This window comes from Ictidomys tridecemlineatus, chromosome 2 (genome assembly GCF_052094955.1).
Source record: "Ictidomys tridecemlineatus isolate mIctTri1 chromosome 2, mIctTri1.hap1, whole genome shotgun sequence".
Lineage (NCBI taxonomy): Eukaryota > Metazoa > Chordata > Mammalia > Rodentia > Sciuridae > Ictidomys > Ictidomys tridecemlineatus.
Genome location: NC_135478.1, coordinates 24737220 through 24758957, shown reverse-complemented (window position 1 = coordinate 24758957; position 21738 = coordinate 24737220). Strand labels below are relative to the sequence as shown.

Sequence of the window (21738 nt, the reverse complement as noted above, 5' to 3'; positions counted from 1 at the left end):
AGAACAACAGTGTCGTTGACTTCTAGTGGGAGTTTATCCTTTGCCAGTTTCTGCAGAAGCACCCATGCTCCCTTTGTGTTAGAGAGGGAGATTCCCAGGCCCAGGGAACATTAAAGACACTCCTCAGAGTGTTCCATCATAGTGGAACTTTCTCCCTGATGCAGTCAGAAGAATTGATGGGGAATCAACTGGGGAACTAGCTTTTTCAAATTAGAGGATCCTACCATGGAGCCACGTCTATGGATCATCAAAAATCATTTCATAATCCCTGCCCCCCCCCAAAGTCCTAACCAGGCTCTGCATTGATCAGAAATGCCTCGCCCCACCTTTCCTGCTGAAGGTTTGTCTGTTTTGAGAGGCTCAGTCAGTCCACGGGTTGGTGCCAGCCACTGGCCGAGCCCCTGGGAAGCTACCTTCATCTTCCTGTCTTGGAGCTGGTTCCATGCTGCCTGTTTCCTGCTTTGGGAATGATAGGCCCAGAATAAATACTTACAAACGGAACTTTGTTGGAGGGACCAACTGGGCCAGGTGGAGTTGGGGAGCATGGGGAGCCTCTGATAGGGAGGTGAGCAAGCCCTGCTCCCTGTGTACTGGATGCAATGGTGTGAGAAGGTGGAGATTTCAATGTGTGGCCTGTGCTAAAGAGTGGGTACCACTGCCCCATCGCGGCTGCGGTGTTTTCTGACTTACGTGTATTTGTCCAGACGACAGCAGTGCTCCCACCTCCAGTCCTGCACAGTACCTCGACAGAATAAGCCTTGTGTGAAATCCAGTGCTCGTGGGCAAGCAGCCCACTCGGGAGCCAAGCAACTGTGGCGGCAGTCGAATTTAATGGTGGGGAAGTCCAGGCAAAACAGAGTATGGGTCCGTTAGGAAGGTCATGCATTGCCTCCTGTGAGGATCAGGGACACCCTCCAGTAGGCCTTCAGGAAACCCTTGTTGAGCAGAACCACATGTCAGACGTTATCAAAAAGGCCGACATGGGTGATTGATAAACAGACTCCTGACAAGGGAATATGCAAGCACTTTGGCTTTCTGGGAAATTGCAAATGTTCATGAGATAATTCTTTTATGTTCCCAGAGGTGTTTTCAGGGAGTTTGACTCTTAAGTTGCTATTGTATCTTCATGACTTTGGGAGGGGGTGGGCAGATGCCCTGGCTGGCCTGGTCAGGATGTCACACTGGCCATGGTTTCCTGGGGCTTTGCCTGGTGCTTGAATCTGTTTCCATGTTCTCATCCCACACAATGCCTCAGGACCCTCGCTCAGCCACGTGGTATGCCTAGTGGAGTGCAGAGTTCTGGGATCCATTGATCCCTGGGTTTCAGGGGTGCTGGAGACTTTTTATTTAAGAAGCAGATAGCCAGGTGTTGTGCACATCTGTAACCCTCATGATTCAGGCAGGCTGAGGCAGGAGGATCACAAGTTTGAGGCCAGCTTCAGCAACTTAATAAGACCCTCAGCAACCTAATGAGTCTCAAATTAAAAAAAATATGGCTGGGGATGTAGCTCAGTGATAAAGGGCTCTTGGGTTTAATACCAAAAAGAAAATAATAATAATAAAAAGCAGATAGTTAAGGAAGATTAAGTTGGAGTGAGTAAAAACTCTGAGAAAGGAAAATAGTTTCCTTCCTCATTTGGAGAATAATATGCTAAATGTCTTGGTCATCTTGATAATTCATAGACATAACTAAAAAAGTTGCAGGGTTTGGCAAAAAAGGGCGCAGACTTAGTTAGCTACAGGAAGTCTTAAAACCTCTTTTTTTAAATTACTAGTATATGCAAGTAGTTAAAATATTTTTTTATGGGGGAGGGTAACCAGATATTGAACTCGGGGGCATTCAACCACTGAGCCACATCCCCAGCCCTGTTTTGCATTTTATTTAGAGACGGGGTCTCACTGAGTTGCTTAGTGCCTCACTTTTGCTGAGGCTGGCTTTGAACTTGTGATCCTCCTGTCTCTGCTTCCCAAGCTGCTGGGATTACTGGTGTGTGCCACCGTGCTTGGCCTAAAAATGTTTTTAAGCTATGAGTTATGCACAGAGAGGGTGTCTCTTGGCCCCTCAAAAGGCAGCCATGGTTCTAGTTCTTATGTGTCTATAAAGAACTTGCCTGTAAATCTAGAAAGCAGTGTCTGTGCTTGCTTTTGTTTTCCTGAATGGCAGCATGCTGCTGTGTACATACTTGTGTGAACAACCTTAATTTTTCTTTTAAGATGTCCAATGGTGGAACAGATATACAGATTTTGGCAAATCTATGCAATGGAAGGCTAGATGCTGATTGTGGTGGTGGTGTAACTGAATACATTTATTAAAGCTCAAGGAGTATATACCTAAAATTAGTGAATATTAGTCTGTTAAGTATTTCAGTCAAACTTGTTTTTTTTTTTTTTTTAATGCCTTGGAGATTTTTCTGTACTGATGCAACTAGAATTTACCTTTTTTTTTTTTTTTTGACACTCTGCTCAAAAGGCCGTCTCTTAATTTATTTAACCTGTTCAGGACACCCTTTAAATGTCATTTCTAAACTGACTTTATCTGGATTTTATAGACTGGTACTCTAAGTTGTCTTCTCCAAAAGTGGTTGAGTCCCTTTACAGAAGTCTCTGAAACTTGTCGTGGAAAGGGGGATAGCCCCACTGGAGCAGAAGTCATGAGACAGAAGTGAGATACCCTCTCCTACTGCAGCCAGCTCCTTCTCCCTGTCCCAGACCTGTGGTGTTCTGATGGAGGATTGGTGAGGGCAGCATGGAGGGACCCTAGTGGTCTCTGAGGTAGTCTTGGACATGTCCTTCAAAGGACAAGCCTCTCAGGAAAATGCGGGGGAATGTTCCCGACTCCTGTGTTAGCTTTGCACCTTTGGCAGGTTCTCCTGGTCTATTGGTAGTGGACATGGCTTGAATGCTCAGTTAGGGGTACAGGAAACTAGGGCAGGGGAGTGGGAAAGCTGGGAGGAATAGACTTGATGAGTGAGAAGCCACAGCATCATCCAGCCCAGAGGTAAAGCTGCTCATGATAGGGTCTGGTCATGTGGGGGCCATTGGGAAATGAGACATCGGGGCTTTGGAGACCACACTGGAAGGTAGCTCACTAAGTGTGGTTGCTTGAGTACCTACTCTGGGAGGCCATGTCACGCATAGCTGGAGAGCAAATGGGACCCATTAAGAATGGAGGGGTGTGGGGAATGTTTGACATGGGATCTGAAATTGTCCTATAAGTGCTGTTTGGCCATTGATTTCTTCTTTGGGTGGAATGAAGGGTTCTTCGTATTCTGCATTTGGACATTGCCTTGGGGGACATGATTATTAGCAAAGGAAGGCTCAGAAACTGAATCCAGGGATTTTCTCACTTCGAATTCTTTTTTTGAAATAGGGCTGATATAAATGGTCAGGCCGTTGACATTTTAATGATTTTTAACAGAAGCTTACTTACAATTTGTGTAAGATAAAGTTTATAGCCATTGCTGTAGGTGAAATTTTCTTGTGAAATTGTCCCAGGCACCTTTCTATTATTTACTGTCACTTAAACTGAGTTTATCTATCTGCTGGTGATGTCCCTATAACAACAAAATTCTTTGAAGTCACACATGAAAAAGTGTTCTCTCTTACTGGTTTTATCTTTATTTAAGATGTGAGTGTAAAGGATTACAAAGATCCTGCCACCTCACACTTGGAACTTACATATCTATTAAGGTGATTCTCTTCAAAGTAATCATTTTCTAGTTATTCCTTCTTTGGGTGTATGTATGGTACTAGGTATTGAACCGAGGGTGCTCTACCACTTAGCTACATACCCAGCCCTTTTTATTTTGAGACAGGGTCTTGCTAAGTTGCAAAGGCTGATCTAGAATTTTTTTTTTTTTTTTTTGTGGGGTGGGTGGGTGTGGGGGAACCTGGGATTGAACTCTGGGGCACGCAACCACTGAGCCATATCCCCAGCTCCATTTTGTATTTTATTTAAAGACAGGTCTCACTGAGTTGCTTAGCACCTTGCTTTTTCTGAGGCTGGCTTTAAACTTGTGGTCCTCCTGCCTCAGTCTCCCTAGCCACTGGGATTATAGGTGTGCAACACTGTGCCAGGCTTAGAATTTGTGATCCTCCTGCCTCAGCCTCCCGAGTCACTGGGATCACAGGTGTGCACCACCATACCTATCATCATTCCTATTTCAAAATTTTCTTCATGGTTTATATAGTTCCTCACTTTTGTTTGGGTAAATATTTATTCTTTAGGAGGAAATTTGAATTTTGGAAACAGTCATATTTCTCAGTGGTCCTGGTTAGTAGATAAGAGAGTGTGCCTGGGGAAAAGTGAGGTGTGATTATATAGAAATTAGCACTAGGAATTTATTTAGTAGTCGACCTCCCTTTGAAATGATTCATAAAGAATTTTTACAATATTCAAGGTGGCTCATGCCTGTAATCCCAACAGCTCAGGAAGCTGAGACAGGAGGATCGCAAGTTTAAGGCCAGCCTCAGCAATGTAATGAGGCCCTATGCAACTCAGTGAGACCCTGTCTCAAAAAATAAAAAGGATTAGGGATGTGACCCAGTGTTGAATAGTCGCTGGGTTTAATTCCCAGTACAAAAAAACCCAAAAAAACCCACAAAACTACAATATTTAGAGTGATAGTCATGGAAGCAGCTAACACTAGCCGAGTGTTTCCTATGTGCCAGTTACTACATGTAGAATAGTTTCTGTTTTTATCCTCATTTTATTGTTTGGGAGTCAAGATATAGAGGAGCTGAGGAACTGGCCTACGGCTTTTACAGCTAGTAAGTAGTAGAGACAGGATTTGAACCTAGCAATCCTGGGTTTTTAACCATTGCTCATAGAGATAATATAGAACTAACTAGTACTTGTGTGTCACATACTATTCTAGGATGTGATAAGTGAATAGAAGTAACTCGTCCAAGGTTGTAAGGCTAGTGAGAGGCTTCATGTCTTTGCCATAATGAATCCTGTGAGCATCTCGGAGCACATGGCCCAGAGGTGGCAGCTACTGGTGCTTAACAACTGGCTCTTGGGGAGGGGTCACCTGACTTGAAGCATTTTGCCCATTTCCCTGATGTCAATATTCTCCTTGTGGTGGATTTCAAGCTACCAGTATGAGTTCACTGAGTGTGTAGTTAGGAAGAGAAGTGCAGTAGCCCACTCTTGTATTCCCAATAGATCTAAATAACCTCTGGAGCATAGATGCTAGTACAATACAGTAAAATAATTAGGAAGTGATGAGTTTTAAGTATTTATGATCTTTACCTTAATACAACTTACTGTAAGTACCCAGTTTGACTTTTCTGGATGGCTGTGTTTAACACTGGCTTAAAGACCTTCTGGAACTTGAACAGTGGACTGTTGTAAGCCGGTGCCAGCAAGCTCCAGCACAGCACAGCGCTGCCTCTGCTGTGATAATAAGCTGGTCACATCCCTGTAGCCATGTCTAACCCGTGGCCATGTCATTATCACAGTCTTTTATCTTGGTTTTCCTGTGGCTTTTTAAATTGATGAATAAAAGGAAAGTAAATTTGTGAGGACAGTTTAATCACTAGACTACAGCTTTTATGTTTGTACATTTGGTTCAGAGGCACTCTGGTGTTTTGACTGAATTTATTAGCTCATGTAGGAAGTTTACATTGCAAATAATGGAAAAAGATTTTACTTAACTGTATTGAGGCTTTATTCCTCAACCTGGCCTCACACAAGCATGTGGGGATTCTGCTCAGCAGCCTCTGCATGCTGAAGAGGAGTAAGTTGCTGAGTCTTGTGTTTGCTTGGAGGAGAGGAGGGGCTGATAAAGGGCAGATATGACCTCCCTTGGGTCTGTGTGAACTCTGAGGATTTGTTATTTTCCTGAACTTGAATTTGGCCAAGTCTGCCTTAGTGCAGCATGGATATTCTTTGAGTCTTTTATTTTTTAGCCTTCTGGTCTTCTTGCTTGGTGACTTCATCAAGTAAAACTGAAGGGCTTGTCCTACCCTTCTCTTACCAATTATTTTGACCAGACACAGCATATCAAGGTGGCCCAAATGGTGCCATGGTTCTCTTCCTTACCTTCTCCACCCCTTCCCAAGGCATCCATTCCCAAGTCATTCAGGGAATTCTCTGGCCTGCTAAGTGAGTCCCCATGTGGCTGGAGGAGCAGCAGGTCTTGGAATCACCTTAGCTGGTCCCACAGGCTGCCTTGATCAGAACTCCCCACCTTCTGCCAGACTCTGGGTTCCCAAGTAGAGCTTTTGTGTACGACGTCTTCAACTCCATGTGGAAGGGCCTAAGACAACTCTGGATGAAGACGGCAATGTTCCTGTGCAGGGAGTGTACCATGGTCCACCCTCCCATGCATCCTGGGCTGTCCCCAGGCCCTGCTGCAGAGGATGAGGGGAGTGACTTTCAAGGCAGAACTGATAATGGAAGTCATGTGTTTTGGAATCACGAAAGGGGAAGTGGGGGCCAGCCATGCGCCATCATGCTGTGCACCATGTCAAGATGGACATGGATAAAAGCGTTGGTCATGGGGCCATGTCTGGATGGCAGTGCGGGGTGTGAGGGTTGCCCACAGCTCTTCTAAGGAAGGACTTGGAGCCAGCTAAGGTTTCCCGAAGACCCAGCACATCTCAAACTTTCACCCTTGTCCTTCCCTCACATCCCTGGTAGTCTGTCCACTTGCTCTAAGGAAAGCAAGCCTGGCCCCAGAAGCCTTAGCACATGAGATGAGAGGACCATTATATTCAGCAGTTATACCACTGGATTATTTGTCTTTTGTTTTTATAAAAATATAGATTTTTATTTCTGCTTGTATGATTAAAGAGATGTTCTTAGTTTTGGTCAGTGTAAGAAGATGGCATCTTCTGATTTTGGAAGGGTGGTTTTAGGCCCTTGAACAAGAAAGTCATTTTCTCAGTAAGCATTTGACTGGCTGGAAGTAAAGTCAATAGGGTAAAAAGTCACAAAAACACCCGATTCCAGTTGGTTTGGAATTGGGCAGACTTTTGACAAACATCCCATGTGCATGTTCTCCCTCCTTCTCTCCCTGTCTCCCTCCATGTGTGTCTATACATTCACATGTTTTATGTAAAATATTTTTATCTTTAAATAATGAGACTTCGAAAAGAATACTGAGCTAGCACAAAGGACGGCCATAAATGCTTCCCCCAGGTTGCCCAAATGTTAACCATCATTATCATACTTGCTTTGTCATCTATCATACTCTTTATCCCTTGAAGGAAAGTTGCTGGCAAGACTCCTTTTCCTCTACGTACATCAGGCATCTTGCCCCCAGACAAGGACACTCTTAATCAGAGCATGCTTATTGAAGTCAGGAAATTTAAATCTACATTACTATTATCTCATCATGGAACTTCTCACATTTTGCCAGTTGTCCTCACGTCCTTCTAGTGAAAGAGAACCGCAGAGCAAGTGTTGTTGTGACTTCTAGCCTGGAGCCATTACTAGGAGTTACCCTTCCATGCCCTTGACATTTTTCAATAGGACAGGTCAGTTGCATTATAGAAGGTCCTTCTGTTTGGGTTGGTTTTGATCATGAGTTGATTAAAAATGTATTTTTTTTAAATTAAGTCATTTCATTAAAAAGTCTTTACACAAATTGATACCTAAACACAATTTGGTTTGGAAAATGAAATCATATATATATATGTATATATACGTATATATATATATATATACACGTGTATATATACGTATATATATATACGTATATATATACATACGTATATATATATACGTATATATATACATACGTATATATATACGTATGTATATACATACGTATATATATAATTCATAAGATAAGTGTGCTAAATGAAAAGCTGTACAGTGAGAAACATTAAATGGTCAAATCCAAGGACAAAGGAAGATACTCCTGAATTTCCATGTTTCATCAAGCATCAACACCCACCAATCTTTGGTTTCGTTTCTTGTATGTTATTCTATATCCACAATCTCTGCATCTGATTTGATCCTTGGATTTTATTTCATTTTCTCTGTTACATTCTCCACAGATATATATCATTGGCTGCTGCTTTGGGGGTGGACCGTTCTTCCAGGTATCCACTCCTACCTATACCTCAGATTTTATTCCGCTTTCCCAAACAGAACCCAAAATGTACATTTGTCTGCAGGAATATCACAGAATAATTGTGTCCTATGTATTTAAAAATATACATCCAACATCGGGTGTATTTTAGCTACTATTTTAATCTGGTTTTCCAAACTCGGTTGCCATTCCCCATCAGGGGGCTTTCAGTAGTAAGGGAGGTGATCATAATAGAAGAGCTTACCACCTCTCTCCTCTGCACCCTGGAGCAGAGACAAGTTCCAGCCCCTGGGAAAGGGATCACGGTCTGAGCACCATGGTATCTACAGGATTCCAGTCTGAGAAAAAAAAACAAGGTGCCTCTGTTTTCTAGAGGTATCAGCTGGGAATTCTGTTCAGCTGTCAGGACCTGAGACCCCAGTACAGGGTCGAAGCATATCCAGTTGAATTTTCTGTCTTCTAGAGGAACAGAATTTGTGGATGTTGGTCCAGTGGCTTAAGGATGTGACTCTCTTGACCTTCCACTTTTTTAAGAACTGTGCATTGGGTGCTAGAATGTCCTGGTCTAGTGGGCCAGTTCCAACCATGAACTGACAAGGATCCCTGCCCGCTGGGAGCTCATATCTCGGTGGAATGACACAGACAGTAGATAGAACAGAGAAGTAAACTGAAGTTTGCTAGAAGGTGATGAGAGCTATGAAAACAAGAAACTAGAGCAAGATGGTGCAGTCTTGGGGCTGGGGTGGTCGGGCAACCTCATGAGAAGGCGAGATCTCAGCGAAGACTTGAAGGAACAGGAGAGCAGCACAGAGGCTTCTGGAGAAGTTTTCAGACAGGAACCCGAGTCACCTATTTGAGAGGAGGATGGAGCGGCAGTGGTGTTAGGCACAGGCCATGTTGAACTTCACAGGCCCTGAGGAGGTCTTGGCCTTTATTCTGAGTGAAATGGGAGCTGTGCAAGGGATCTGGGCAGAGAGATGATGTGCTCTGACTTCTGTGTTTAAAGGACCCCCTGGCTGCTGTGTTGGAATGCACTGTAGGCATGGGACAGAAGCAGGGACACTGGTTAGCTATGAGAGCTCTGCCTGGACTAATCACAGTGAAGGCGAGAAGTGGTCTAATTCTGGGGTGTCTGTATTTTGGTAGTGGGGATTGAACCCATGGGGCCATACCGTAGAACATGGTTCTTTTGGAACATTCACACACAAGTGCTTGTGTCGACACGCGTGGGACGCACATGCATTGGAGGAAACCATATTAGAGAACTTTGAGTCTTGGGTCTGATGTCTTCTATTCTCAATGGCATAAAAGATGGCAACCTAAGAGGATGGAGACCTATTATGGAATTGCCCGTTGGTCTAGAAAGGTGCTCCTTCCCGATGCTCCTGCTGCATGGAGACATTCCTCTTCAACCCTGCATCTGCCAAGTGCATGAACTGCAGTGCTTTTCCTGCTGGGGACAGCAAGGGCTGGGCTGGGCATGGTGGACCAGGCCAGCGTGCTCTCTGGTCAACTTTGTGGTCCTGAGCAAGTTTCCTCATCTTTATTGCCAAGCTTCAGCTTCCTCAAACTGAGAAAGGGAAGACTCAAAATAATTGTCATATTGGTTTATTAGAAGGCATCTGGTAAACATCATCCCCCTTTCCCCTCACCTCTACCCCATGTATCTTTGACCCATCTGACTGCTGGATTCAGAATGAGTCAAGACTTGTGTCGTAGGTGTTTGGAGAATTTTTTTTTTAAAATGATTAGAAGCAGATGGTGAAAAGAAAATAAAAAGTAAATGATCTCTGTGGGAAAAGAAGAGGGCAAATAGTGACCCAACTCTTCCTGCTGACATCTGTCTTCTCCATGTGGAACAGAACAAGGCAGAGCCTCTCCGCTGTCTTCGTGAGCCTGTTGACACAATTCCCCAAAGGGCACCATGATCGCCAAGCACCTGGGGGCCTTGTTAAATGCAGATCCTGATACAGCAACGTCTGAGGTGAATTTCTAGCAAGTTCCCTGGTGGCTCTGATGCTGCAGGTCCATGAAGTAGGGAACTGGGAGAAATAGGGACCTAAAGTTACAGGTGAAGGATGGGTGACCTAGCCTGTTCAGCTGGCTGTTGACCCAGCTGGTAGCTCCCGCTTGGTTCTCCAGTGTTCCAGTTTGGATGACACTCCATTTTCTGAGCACTCGCTGTGTGCCAGCCACTCTGTGAGCCTCGGGGAGATGGAGACCGCTGGGACCTCTCAAGAGCTGTTAGTCTGCTCAGGCATCTGGTCTGACCCCTGCTTCCTCTCTGCCACCCTATTCCACAGGGGACTGGTCTGGGGGCCCTCTGGACCCACTGAGACAATGGCTGTCTTGGCAGCTGCTTCCTGCGTGGATTTGTTTTCATTTCTTGTAGGACAGTGTGTTTAGGAAGTGAGCACCATCACCCTGGGCCATGCCTGGGCATGGACCCTGAAAATACTGTTTAAATGAGCAGGTGCAAGTGTTGCCTCTTCCTTCTGTCCATTTCTAAGAATCGATAGAGGTAATGGATTGAACTCGAGATACTCCCCTACCCCCCACCTCCTGATAGTAGATCAAATTTTTTGAACCTTAGAATTAGGTATGTAAGACTCTATGAGTGCACATGACATAACTGTTTTTGAGTCTTTAATATGACATCTGTTTCTGGATAATCTCTGTCCTTGGGTATAATCCTAATATAGAGAAAAGATGGGCCAGAAATGGTCACCCCTAGGGGTGGTGCAAGGCAGGAAGTGAGGCATTGCTTATGGAGAGCTAAGCTCAGCACGCAGAGTCCACCGAGTTGGAGTTTCCAGGCTGGTGTCCTTGCTACCTCTGGATACCCTTTGTGATTTAGTTTGTTTGTTAGTAACAGAGACCCACCAGGTGGTGATGGCTCAGTTCTGAGCCTCCCCAGCTTCCTTACTCTGCCTGGAGGGAATGAGGGAGTGACTCAAACAATTTCAGGAAATGGTTCAAGGCTGTTACTTTGCCTTTAAGAAAACTAGATGGCTGTGTGGAAAGGCAGCTCGCTGGCTGGGGGGCCTGGTGGCAAGTGGTGAGACCCTTGATTCAATGTAGGGAGCTGTACCTGGGCCCCAGGGCCTCACTGCTAGCCAGCGTGAGGAGTTGTCCCCATGGCAGGAACTCCAGAGCAGCACTGTGCAGTGTCCTTCAAACCACAGAGGTGTTATGAGTTTTCTAGAAGCCACACTGAAAAAGTTAACCAGAAGAAATTAATGGCATGTGAATTAGTTTGCCATAACAAAGGCCTAAGACTAGGTAGCTTAACAATCAGAAATGTATTCGCTCATGATTCTGGAGGCTGAAGCCACAGGGTCGGGTGGGTAGGTTTCTCCTGAGGTCTGTCTTTTTGGCTTGCTGTGTTGGCTTCTCACTGTGGCTGCATGTGGTCTTTCCTCTGTTCCACCCATACCTGATATCTCTGTGTCCCGATTTCCTCTTTGTAAGGACACCAGTCCCTTTGGATAAGGGCCCACTCTAATGGCCCCATTTTCACTTAGTTGCCCTTTAAAACGTCCTTTCTCCAAATATAGCCAACATTCTTAGGCATAGGAGTTAGGACTTCAGCATATGGATTTGGGGAGAACACATTTCAGCCCATAACACACATTACTTAGTCCAGTATAGCCAAAATATTATTTTACGCCATAGTCAATATGAATTTATTAAGCAGTATTTACATTTTATTCTGGATTAGGGCTTTGAAGTCTGGCATGTGTTTTAACCACATTTCACATGCTCACTAAATCCATGTGGATAAGGGCTACCATATTGGACAGTGCAAGACCAGAGTCGAACCTCCTGAGACCTCTCTCTTTGACATGCGGTGGCCACCCTCTGTGTCCCCCCTCTGTGTCCCCACATGAGACTGTAGGGATGCCTGGGGATGGTTGCAGAAAGCTCTGAGTGGATTCGTATACATCTCTGAGTTTCTTGAGTCAACTAGTGTTAAAAGTGGACCTTCCATAAGTTGAGATTTGTAGGAACATTTTGGCATCATAAAACTGGTATTCGCATCAAGAGAAGTTAAGAAGCATGGTTCTGCAACTGGAGTTTCTGGAGCCCAAGTTCATGCGCATGGGGATGAGGGTTTGAAAAATCTTTTCAGCATTTCAGAAAGCTTGGCAGGAAGTCACTGTCTAGTTGCTGAGAAGGTCAGCCTTGTGGCTCTCGGCCTATGCATCTGTCATTATGGTCTGCTCGTGATGCCCCGCGGATCAAGCTTTCTGCTTGACTTTTTATGACATTATAGGGGTTTTTGGTGTCCTGCCTTAGAGGGATGGAGCTGAGTACTAAAAAAAAAAAAAAAAAAAGTCCCTGGAACTAGAGAGGCCCACCATTTACCAAGGGGCTCAAGTTCAAACCCTCTAGGCACTCCTTGTAGGCCCTGATAACACTATCAAGGCTTTGATGGGCGCACAGGATGGTGAAGGAAATGAGCTGATTGCTGGCTAAGTGCTTCCTGTGTTGAAGTCAGACCATAAGCATTTCCTGTGTGCCACAAATAATGCTCCCCACCTGTTTGCATGCCTGGGAAATGTAGCACCAGCCGCCTCAACCCCTCTGCCCTCTGTTTCTGGAGTTCTTCCTGTTCTCAGAGCCTTGAGCCCTGAATGGGGCACTGAGGGCCGGAGCTTTAGCTCTGCTCAACTGGCTGTGGGAAGATCCCACTGTATCTGACAGCCCAACCGGCAGTGGATGGTGTCAGTGATCTGAAAGCCCTTCCTTAGGCTGAACCAGGGTCCAGCTCTGTGTAATCATACCCCCCAGCAGCCTCAGGCGTCTGTCTCCCCTCATCCCATCCCCACTTCCTGCTTCCCCCAGGCTCAGCGTCCTGAGTTCCTGGGAACTTTGTTATTCTGCTAGTGGATGCTTTCATACTTGTTGTTTTTATTCCCCTTTTCCTCTGTAGTTGACCTTTTAGACATTCTCCTCACCTCCCCCCTGAAAAAGGTCAGGGAAAATAAAGAAGAAATTCAACTAAGAAATTCAGCTTTCTCATCAGCAACAGTGGTAGGGAAGGTGCCTGGGTACATGGATATCTTCATTTCCTTCCTGCTAGCCAGGTCCCTGGAGTTGGTTGATACAGTCCTATCACTTGGAACCACAGCTGGCGATTCTTCTGCCACGTTGGCAGTGACGTATCGGTCTGAATTCAACAGTGATGTTTATTCATGGGCGCTCCTGAGTGACATTTGTTCTTCCTTTATCCTCCCCCTCCCCTGGCTTGATTCTCCTCTTTCCATCAGTCTTGTTAGAGATCTGTTAACATATGGCAGATTGTATCCTTACTTGATTGATTAATAAGCCCCAAAATTCCACAAACTTGGGTTACAACCAAGGTAATACTGGCAAGAAGCATACAAGGAATCAAAGAAGTTTGGGATGATTTTATTAATAATAAAGCTGCAAAGAGCTCCAAAAAGATTTTTAAGATGCTTGGCATCAGGGACCATCTCATTTGTCTCCATATCCCCAGCACCAAGCAGAGTAATTGACATTGACTAATTGCCCAATAAATGTTCACTGAATGTTCGAAGATGCTGGGTTATGTCCAAGATGAACATATGCTCAAGATATTCTACTAAAAGTTTTACAGTGTTGGTTATTGCATTAGGTCAGCGATATATTTGAGTTAAAAAAAAATTTTTGTGTGTGCATCGTCCAAGATAGTCTTCAACAGTTGTAGAAATATATTGTCATCATGAGTCGATTAATACCTGTCAGATCATGTAACCTGATGGTCAACTTGAAACACTTGGTCACCTGATAGCTCCTGCACTTTAAGGATGGCATTGGAAGGGACAGCTGGGAACTTCCTCTGTCCCCTGAAATTGGGATTGACATCATTGGGCTGTAGCAGTGCATTCTTCTTTACCAGCCCTTCTCGAGGGTCATGGCATGAGTGGCACTCGGCCCACACCTGGTTTCACGCGTGCCCATTCTGGATGCACTTGCACTTGACCACTCGTCCCCTTTTATGGTCACTGTTATGACCATTGACATTCCCATGGATGTTGGCTTTGGGCAATGGCGCTGTCCACTGACACCCATCCAGAATCCTGCCCCATAGCAGCAGATGCTGAGCTGGACTGGACTGGGCTGCTCACACCTTCTCTGTCGGCGCCTGGTGTTTGCTCATTTTGCCTGGCAGCGGTAATGTACCAGCCAATCCTTTTTATGAACAGTTCTTGATGAGACCCAGGTCCGTTTTAATGACTTGACAACATAAGGAATATTACTCTGTATACCAGTGGCTTTTTTTTTTTTAAATAAGGATAGTGGCAAGTTTTATATCAAAAACCCAGAAAAAGTTGCATGCTCAAATTTTGAAACAAATTGTATCCAATGCACTGCTTTTAACAAGGGGCAGATTTCTTTATGGCAGGGTCCTGCAGACCTTCAGAAGCCAGTGTACCCAAGGAGGACACGTGTTTTTACGTTTCCCTAATGTACTTCACCATGGAACACTTGAGGTTTAGGAGATACTGCTACAAGCAGATTAGTTTTCTCTAAGTTGATCTAATGTCTTCCTGGGTCTTTTTCTCTCTGTTTATATAGAAACTCTAGCTTCAAATTTTAGTAATGGGGGGCTGGAGCTGTGGCTCAGTGGGAGAGCGCTTGCCTTGCATGTGTGAGGCACTGAGTTCAATTCTCAGCACCACATATAAATAAATAAAAGTCCATTAATTTTTTTTTTAATCCAGGTGTGGTGGCGTGCACCTGTAATCCCAGTGGCTTGCGAGGCTTAGGCAGGAGTATCGTGAGTTCAAAGCCAGCCTGAGCAAAAGTGAGGCACTAAGCAACTCGGGGAGACCCTGTCTCTAAATAAAATACAAAAGAGGGCTGACGACATGGCTCAGTGGTTGAGTGTCCTTGAGTTCTATCCCTGGTCCCCCCTGCAAAGGTTGTTTAGATATTTAAGTATCACTAAGTCCTTCCATTACTAAAGATTTCTCTCTAGGTCTTTCTCATCGTTAAAACCTATTTAAAGATATTACAGGGCCTAATACCAATCTCTAGGGTCTCCACTATTTATAGACTTCAATCAATCCCAATGGTGACTTAATTGTTTTGTTATATTTTTAGTGGCCGCCTACACTGTAGAAGCCTTTCTGAAAGCCCCATATCTTGTGTTAAATTTAGCGGGACTTTTAGCAAGTTTGATTGATTGCTGGTCTTAATGGAAGAAAATATGATCCTTTTTCCTCCTCCCTTGTTAAATTGTTACTGATTTATGACCTGAGGAAGTGGCCACTGGATAAGTGGGTGTCTTTTTAAAAACTGTGACATATTATTGAGACAAATATACTTACTTGCTCCTTCATTCAACAGCCACCTGTCAAATCCTTGTGTGCACAGATACCATGTGGGGCTGGTCCTGGGCTTTCCCTGATGGGCCTTGAGCCCGGCTCACCCAACAGTGTAACCGTGGCCATCCTCACCCAAACTTAATGAGGAGAAAGTGGCTAAAATAAGCCCCGTGGGATTGACCAAAATTCTGAAAGACCAACCCTAATGAGGGAAGTAGAAATGGGAGCTGGAATTCAAGGCCTAAAGGAAGCTAAAGGGTTTGAGCAAAATGGGCAAGTTCTTGGGCTCTTTGGGGGCCTGTCTAAGGTAATTGCTGACCTGAGAGTCCAAGGGTCTGAGGCTTTCCTGCAGAGAGTGAGGAATGAACTGGAATATGACTTCTGCCTCTGCACCCATCAGGCTGTGACCCAAGGCACATTTCTAACCCCAGTAAAACAAAGACCCTAGGGCCAAGAGGTTAGCTCAGGAGGAGGGTGTCTGCCTAGGGTATAGCATCACACCCTGAGTTCAATCCCTCACCACCAAGAGAAGAGAAGGGGGGTGGTAGTGGTGGGGATAAAAGCTGCCATGGGATTGTGGTGAGCATTAATGGGGACAGTGTATCCAGATTGTCCCAGAGGGTGCTTAACTCTGCCTCACGTTCTTCATGGGTCCATATACTTTCCTTGTAAGGGTTCGGCGAAGCGTCGGAGAAAGAGACCACACAAGAGACTGGCTTCATGCAATTGGCAAGAGGGAGTTTATTGAACCAGCATGCTGGGGCTCAAAGCTCGCTCAGGAAGGGAGAGCAGCCCATAGCCCAGAGCAGAGGTCAAGCAGAGCTTAAGTACACTTTTTGGAGAGGGCGGGAGCTTTGCATACATCAGAACAAATCATCATGAGGCGCGGGAAAATTAAACAACTCTGAGACATGATTAGTACATTCACTGGCAGGAACAGTCTGGGCAGGGGTGATTGGTCACTTCTAAGCGGGGTACACATTGAAACCGATTGGTTTTGGTGCCTGGATGCCTACATTCGGAGCTACTCAGAGCCCTTAGCTATTAAACAACCAGGGAATCAATGGAAATATTTACTGGGCAGTTCCAGTATTGTCCTAACAGCAACAGAGATTACAGGTTCTGGGGGTAGCAGAGGAATTTTAACAATACCTAGTCTTTCACTTTTTAACTCAAGCCCTGCAGCTTGGAAACTTTACAATGCCTGGTCTTTTACACTTCAATTCAGGCTTTGCAGTTTAGAATCAGCTTAGAAATTTTATCTTTACATCCCAGTTTCCTAGGGAATTTGACCATTACCTGGGCTTCTGGTTCAATGTCAGGTTGATGAATGTGAGTAGGGTCACACCTTCTGTTGTGTGTAGCCTCAGGCTGGGGTGGCCTTTAGGGGGCTGGCAGGCCTGCCTGAAGATGGAAAAGGAGGCCTTGGAGACCAAGGATATAAAAGGACAACTGCCATTGACATTATGTGGCCTGTGAGCCTATGTTGTGTGATGGGTGGTTTTTACACAGGAGCAGGCCTAGGATCACCTGGGACTTGTTAAAACAATCACTCGCAGTGAGTACAGAGTTTCAGAAGGGGAGGATAAAACAGTTTTGGAGATAGGTGGTGGAGATGGGTGTATAATGTCAGCCGGCATAATGCCTCAGACCTGTGTACTTAGAAACGATTAAAATGGCAAATTTTATGTTACTCCCCCTCACACCCTCCCCAAGCACAGTATGGGCCCAATCTGGATGTTTTGATCTGTAGGTCTGGGTGAGATCTGAGAATCTGCATTTATTTTATTTCAGAAAGATTTTTTTAACAGACTTATTTTAATACATGTCATGTGTAATTTTTCTATTGGCTTTATACATATTTTTTTAAATAATGCAAGGCAATATTTATGTTCATTAGTGTTGGTCATAACTGGATATAGAACTGGCCTATACTGGGTGAGGCTGTGGATCTGGGTGTGAGTCCCTGTGAAACCTGAGAAAATGTTTTTTCTTAAATTTTAATTTGTTACATATGACAACAGAATGCATCCCAATTCATGTTACACATATAGAGCACAATTTTTCATATCTCTGGTTGTACACAAAATAGTCATATCCTTTGTGTCTTCATATATGTACTTAGGGTAATGATGACCATCTCATTCCACTGTCTTTCCTGCCCCTATATCCTCTCCATTCCCCTCCCTCCCCTTTTCCCCTTTACCCTATCTAGAACTCATTTAATCCTCCCATGCCCAGCCCCCCAAAGCACATTATGCGCTCCCCCCAAAGCATATTATGGATCAGCATCCTTAAATCAGAAATCATTCAGCATTTGTTTTTTTGGGGATTTGCTAATTTCACTTAGCATTATAATCTCCAGCTCCATCCATTTACCTGCAAATGCCATGATTTTTTTCTCTTTTAATGCTGAATGGAATAATGCTAATATTCCATTGTGTATATATACCACATTTTCTTTATCCATTCATTTACTGAAGGGCATCTAGGTTGCTTCCACAGTTTAGCTATTAGAATTGTGCTGCTATAAACATTGATGTGGCTGTGCCCATGTAGTATGCTGTTTTTAAAATTTTTTGGATATAGCCTGAGGAGTAGAATAGCTGGGTCAAATGGTGGTTCTATTCCCAGTTTTCCAAGGATTCTCCATACTGCTTTCCATATTGGCTGCACCAATTTGCAGTCCCTCCAGCAATGTATGAGTGTGCCTTTTCCCCCACATCCTCACCAACACTTATTATTGTTTGTATTCTTAATAGATACCCTTCTGACTGGAGTGAGATGAAATCTTAGAGTGGTTTTGATTTGCATTTCTCTAATTGCTAGACATGAACAGTTTTTCATATATTTGTTGATTGATTGTATATCATCTTCTGAGAAGTGTCTGATCAGTTCCTTGGCCCAGTGGGATTGACAGAATGGATAAACTGTCCCCATTAATCCTTGGGTTGTTTTTTTGTTTTGTTTCTTGATGTTAAGATTTTTGAGTTCTTTATATATTCTAGAGATTAGTGCTCTATCTGTGCGTGTGGTAATAATTTGTTCCCAATTAGTAGGCTCTCTATTCACCTCACTGACTGATTGTTTTGCTGGGAAGAAGCTTTTTAGTTTGAATTCATCTCACTTATTCTTGCGATATAGGAGTCTTATTAAAGGAAGTTGGGGTCTAATCTGACATGATGGAGATTTGAGCCTACTTTTCCTTCTAATAGATACAGTGTCTCTGGTTTAATTCTTAGGTCCTTAATCCACTTTGAGTTTTGTGCATGGTGAGAGAAGGAGGTTTAGTTTCATTTGGTTGCCTATGGATTTCCAATTTTCCAAGCACCATTTGTTGAAGAGGCTGTCTTTTCTCCAATGCATGTTTTTGGAGCCCTTGTCAAATATAAGATAACTGTGATTATGTGGGTTAGTCTCTGTGTCCTCTGTTCTGTCCTATTCATCTACAGGTCTATTTTGGTGCCAATATCATGCTGTTTTTGTTACTATTGCTCTGTAGTATAGTTTAAGGTCTGGTATAGTGATGTTTAGTGATGCTTCACTCTTCTTGCTAAGGATTGCTTTAGCAGATGAATTTCACGACTGCTTTTTTTGTTTCTATGAGAAATGTCATTGGGATTTTGATTGCAATTGCATTAAATCTGTATAGTGATTTTGATAGTATGGTCATTTTGACAATATTCTGTCCAAGAATAAGGTAGATCTTTCCATCTTCTAAGATCTTCCTTAATTTCTTTATTTATCATTCTGTAGTTTTAATCGTAGAAGTATTTCACCTCTTCTGTTGATTTCCCAGTTGTTTTTTTTTAATGCTATTTTAGATGGGGTAGTTTTCCTCATTTCCCTTTCAGAGGATTTGTCACTGATATACAGAAATGCCTTTGATTTATGGGTGTTGATTTTTGTATCCTGCTATTTTGCTGAATTCATTTACTAGTTCTAGAATATTTCTGGTGGAATTTTTTGGGTCTTCTGGGTATAGAATCATATCGTTGGCAAATAGTGCAAATTTGATTTCTTTTCCTGTTTGTGTCCCTTTAATTTCTTTTATCTGTATAATTGCTCTGGCCAGTGTTTCAAGAATTATGTTACATAGAAGTGGTGATAGAGGGCATCCCTGTCTTGTTCCCAGTTTTTAGAGAGAATGCTTTGAATTTTTCTCCATTTATAATGATGTTGGCCTGGGGCTTAGCATAGATAGCTTTTATAATATTGAGAGATGTTCCTGTTATTTCTAGTTTCTCTAGTGTTTTGAATATGAATGGGTGCTGTATTTTGTCAAATGCTTTTTTTTGCATCTACTGAGATGATCATATGGTTCTATTGATGTGATGAATTACATTTATTGATTTACATATGTTAAACGAACCTTTCATCCCTGGAATGAACCCCACTTGATCGTGGTGTACTATCTTTTTGATATGTCTTTGTGTTCGATTTGCCAGAATTTTTGCATCTATGTTCATTGCATATAGCTACATGTGTTCATTAGATGTGTCTTTGCCTGGTTTTGGAATCAAAGTGATACTGGCCTCATAGAATGAGTTTGGAAGTGCTCCCTTCTTTTCTACTTCCTGAAATAAATTGAAAAGTATTGGTATTAGTTCTTTTTTAAAGGTCTTGTGGAACTCAGCTCTGTGTCCAGCCGGTCCTGGTCTTTTCTTGATTGGTAGGCTTCTGATGGCATCTTCTATTTCATTGCTTGAAATTGATCTGTTTAAGTTGTGTATTTTATCCTGGTTCAGTTTGGGCAAATCATGACTCTAGAAATTTGTTGATGCCTTTGATATTTTCCCTTTCATTGGAGAACAAGTTTTCAAAATAATTTCTAATTATCTTCTGTATTTCTGTAGTGTCTATTATGATATTTCCTTTTTTAAAACCATGTATGTTAGTATTTTGAGTTTTCTGTCTCCTTCTCTTCATTAGCATGGCTGAGGGTCTGTCAATTTTATTTTTTCAAAGAACCAACTTTTAGTTTTGTCTATTTTTTCAATTTTTTTTTTGGTTTCGATTTCATTGATTTCAGCTTTGATTTTTAACGCCTGTCTTCTGCTTTTAGTGTAAATAAAAATATGGAACGCTTCACGAATTTGCATGTCATACTTGTGCAGGGGCCATGCTAATCTTCTGTGTATCGTTCCAGTTTTAGTATATGTGCTGCCGAAGCAAGCACTGAGAATCTGCATTTGTAACACATGGTCAGATGCTGATGCTAGTCTGGGAACTACATTGAGGAACCCCAGATGACCTTGAGTAACCTTGGAAACAATTAGCTAGAAATACTGGGAACTCCTGAGTGTCACTGTTTGCAGTATTTTTTAGTAGTTCTCATAGGTCCTTAGAGAAACCTCACTATGTCCAAACCCATGCCCATAGCATTCCATTACAGGCACATAAACTGGGGACAGTGACCATGGCTCCTATTATCTATTTACCTCTATGTATCTAATTTTAATAGCTATTTTAATCATTTAATACCAATAAGGTACAAATAATAGTTTTCATGTATCTTTCACCCAACTTCTCCCAACGTTAAAATTTTTCCTTTTCATAGTATTTGATTAAAACTGGGAAGTCAATTAATTTAATACTTATTTATCTTTTTGATTTTTGGGTGTTGGGGATTGAACAGGGCCTTGCACATACTAGGTACATGTCCTATCTTTTTTTTTTTTTTTAAGGAGAGCGCAAAGCCAGGAATCAATTTTAATTACCTTTATCCCCACTTTGGTAATGCAGGCAGGGTAAGTGCTAGGTTTCTGAGACAGATTTGTTAAGTCTTCTGCAAAGCTTGGTTACCAAGGAGAAGAATCCAAATTGGACCAGTTTCCTATGTTCATTACCCATGCCCTGTGGCTAATCCAGCTTGTCCTTTAGAATTGACTATTTTATGAGGTACTGAAGTTCTTATTACCTGAGTTATTCAAGCATGAGCCATAGGAATTCTGTCTCCAATCCTGAGAATGGGCTTGGATGAGACGAGTTCAATTTGGCCGAATCATATAATGCACTCCCCGAGTGCTTAAAAATCCTGTGTCTCAATTGCTTTGTCAGAGTTTGTAGCTAACAGTGATTAGACAGTGAATCCTGTGATGTTACACGCCAAAGTAGTTGCCCAAATGATCACCTTCCTGGAATTTAGTCTAAGTAGTTTGAGAGAGGCGCTGGACCATAGAGTCCTGTGACATGGCATTTGTGTGTCCTATGTCAGAGGCATTGAGAAGTCTTTGATAGACTGTGGTCTCTGGGAAAGAACAATGGCTGAGCATGAAGCTGGATTAGATTGGCCTCTTCTGCTGCTACAAAATACTGATGCTACTGAAGTTACTTGGAGAATGCACACCATTGAG

The 21738-nt window shown here is 43.1% G+C and overlaps 1 protein-coding gene and 1 non-coding gene across 2 annotated transcripts in view; one reads left to right on the top strand and one right to left on the bottom strand.

Moving 5' to 3' along the window:
• Positions 1-21738, top strand: part of Itga9 (integrin subunit alpha 9) — a 321363-nt gene that overhangs the window by 87370 nt on the left and 212255 nt on the right. The window lies entirely within an intron of this gene.
• LOC120892162 (U6 spliceosomal RNA) lies at positions 20455-20561 on the bottom strand. Its single transcript, XR_005736812.1, has one exon. It is a non-coding gene; the product is annotated as a U6 spliceosomal RNA (small nuclear RNA).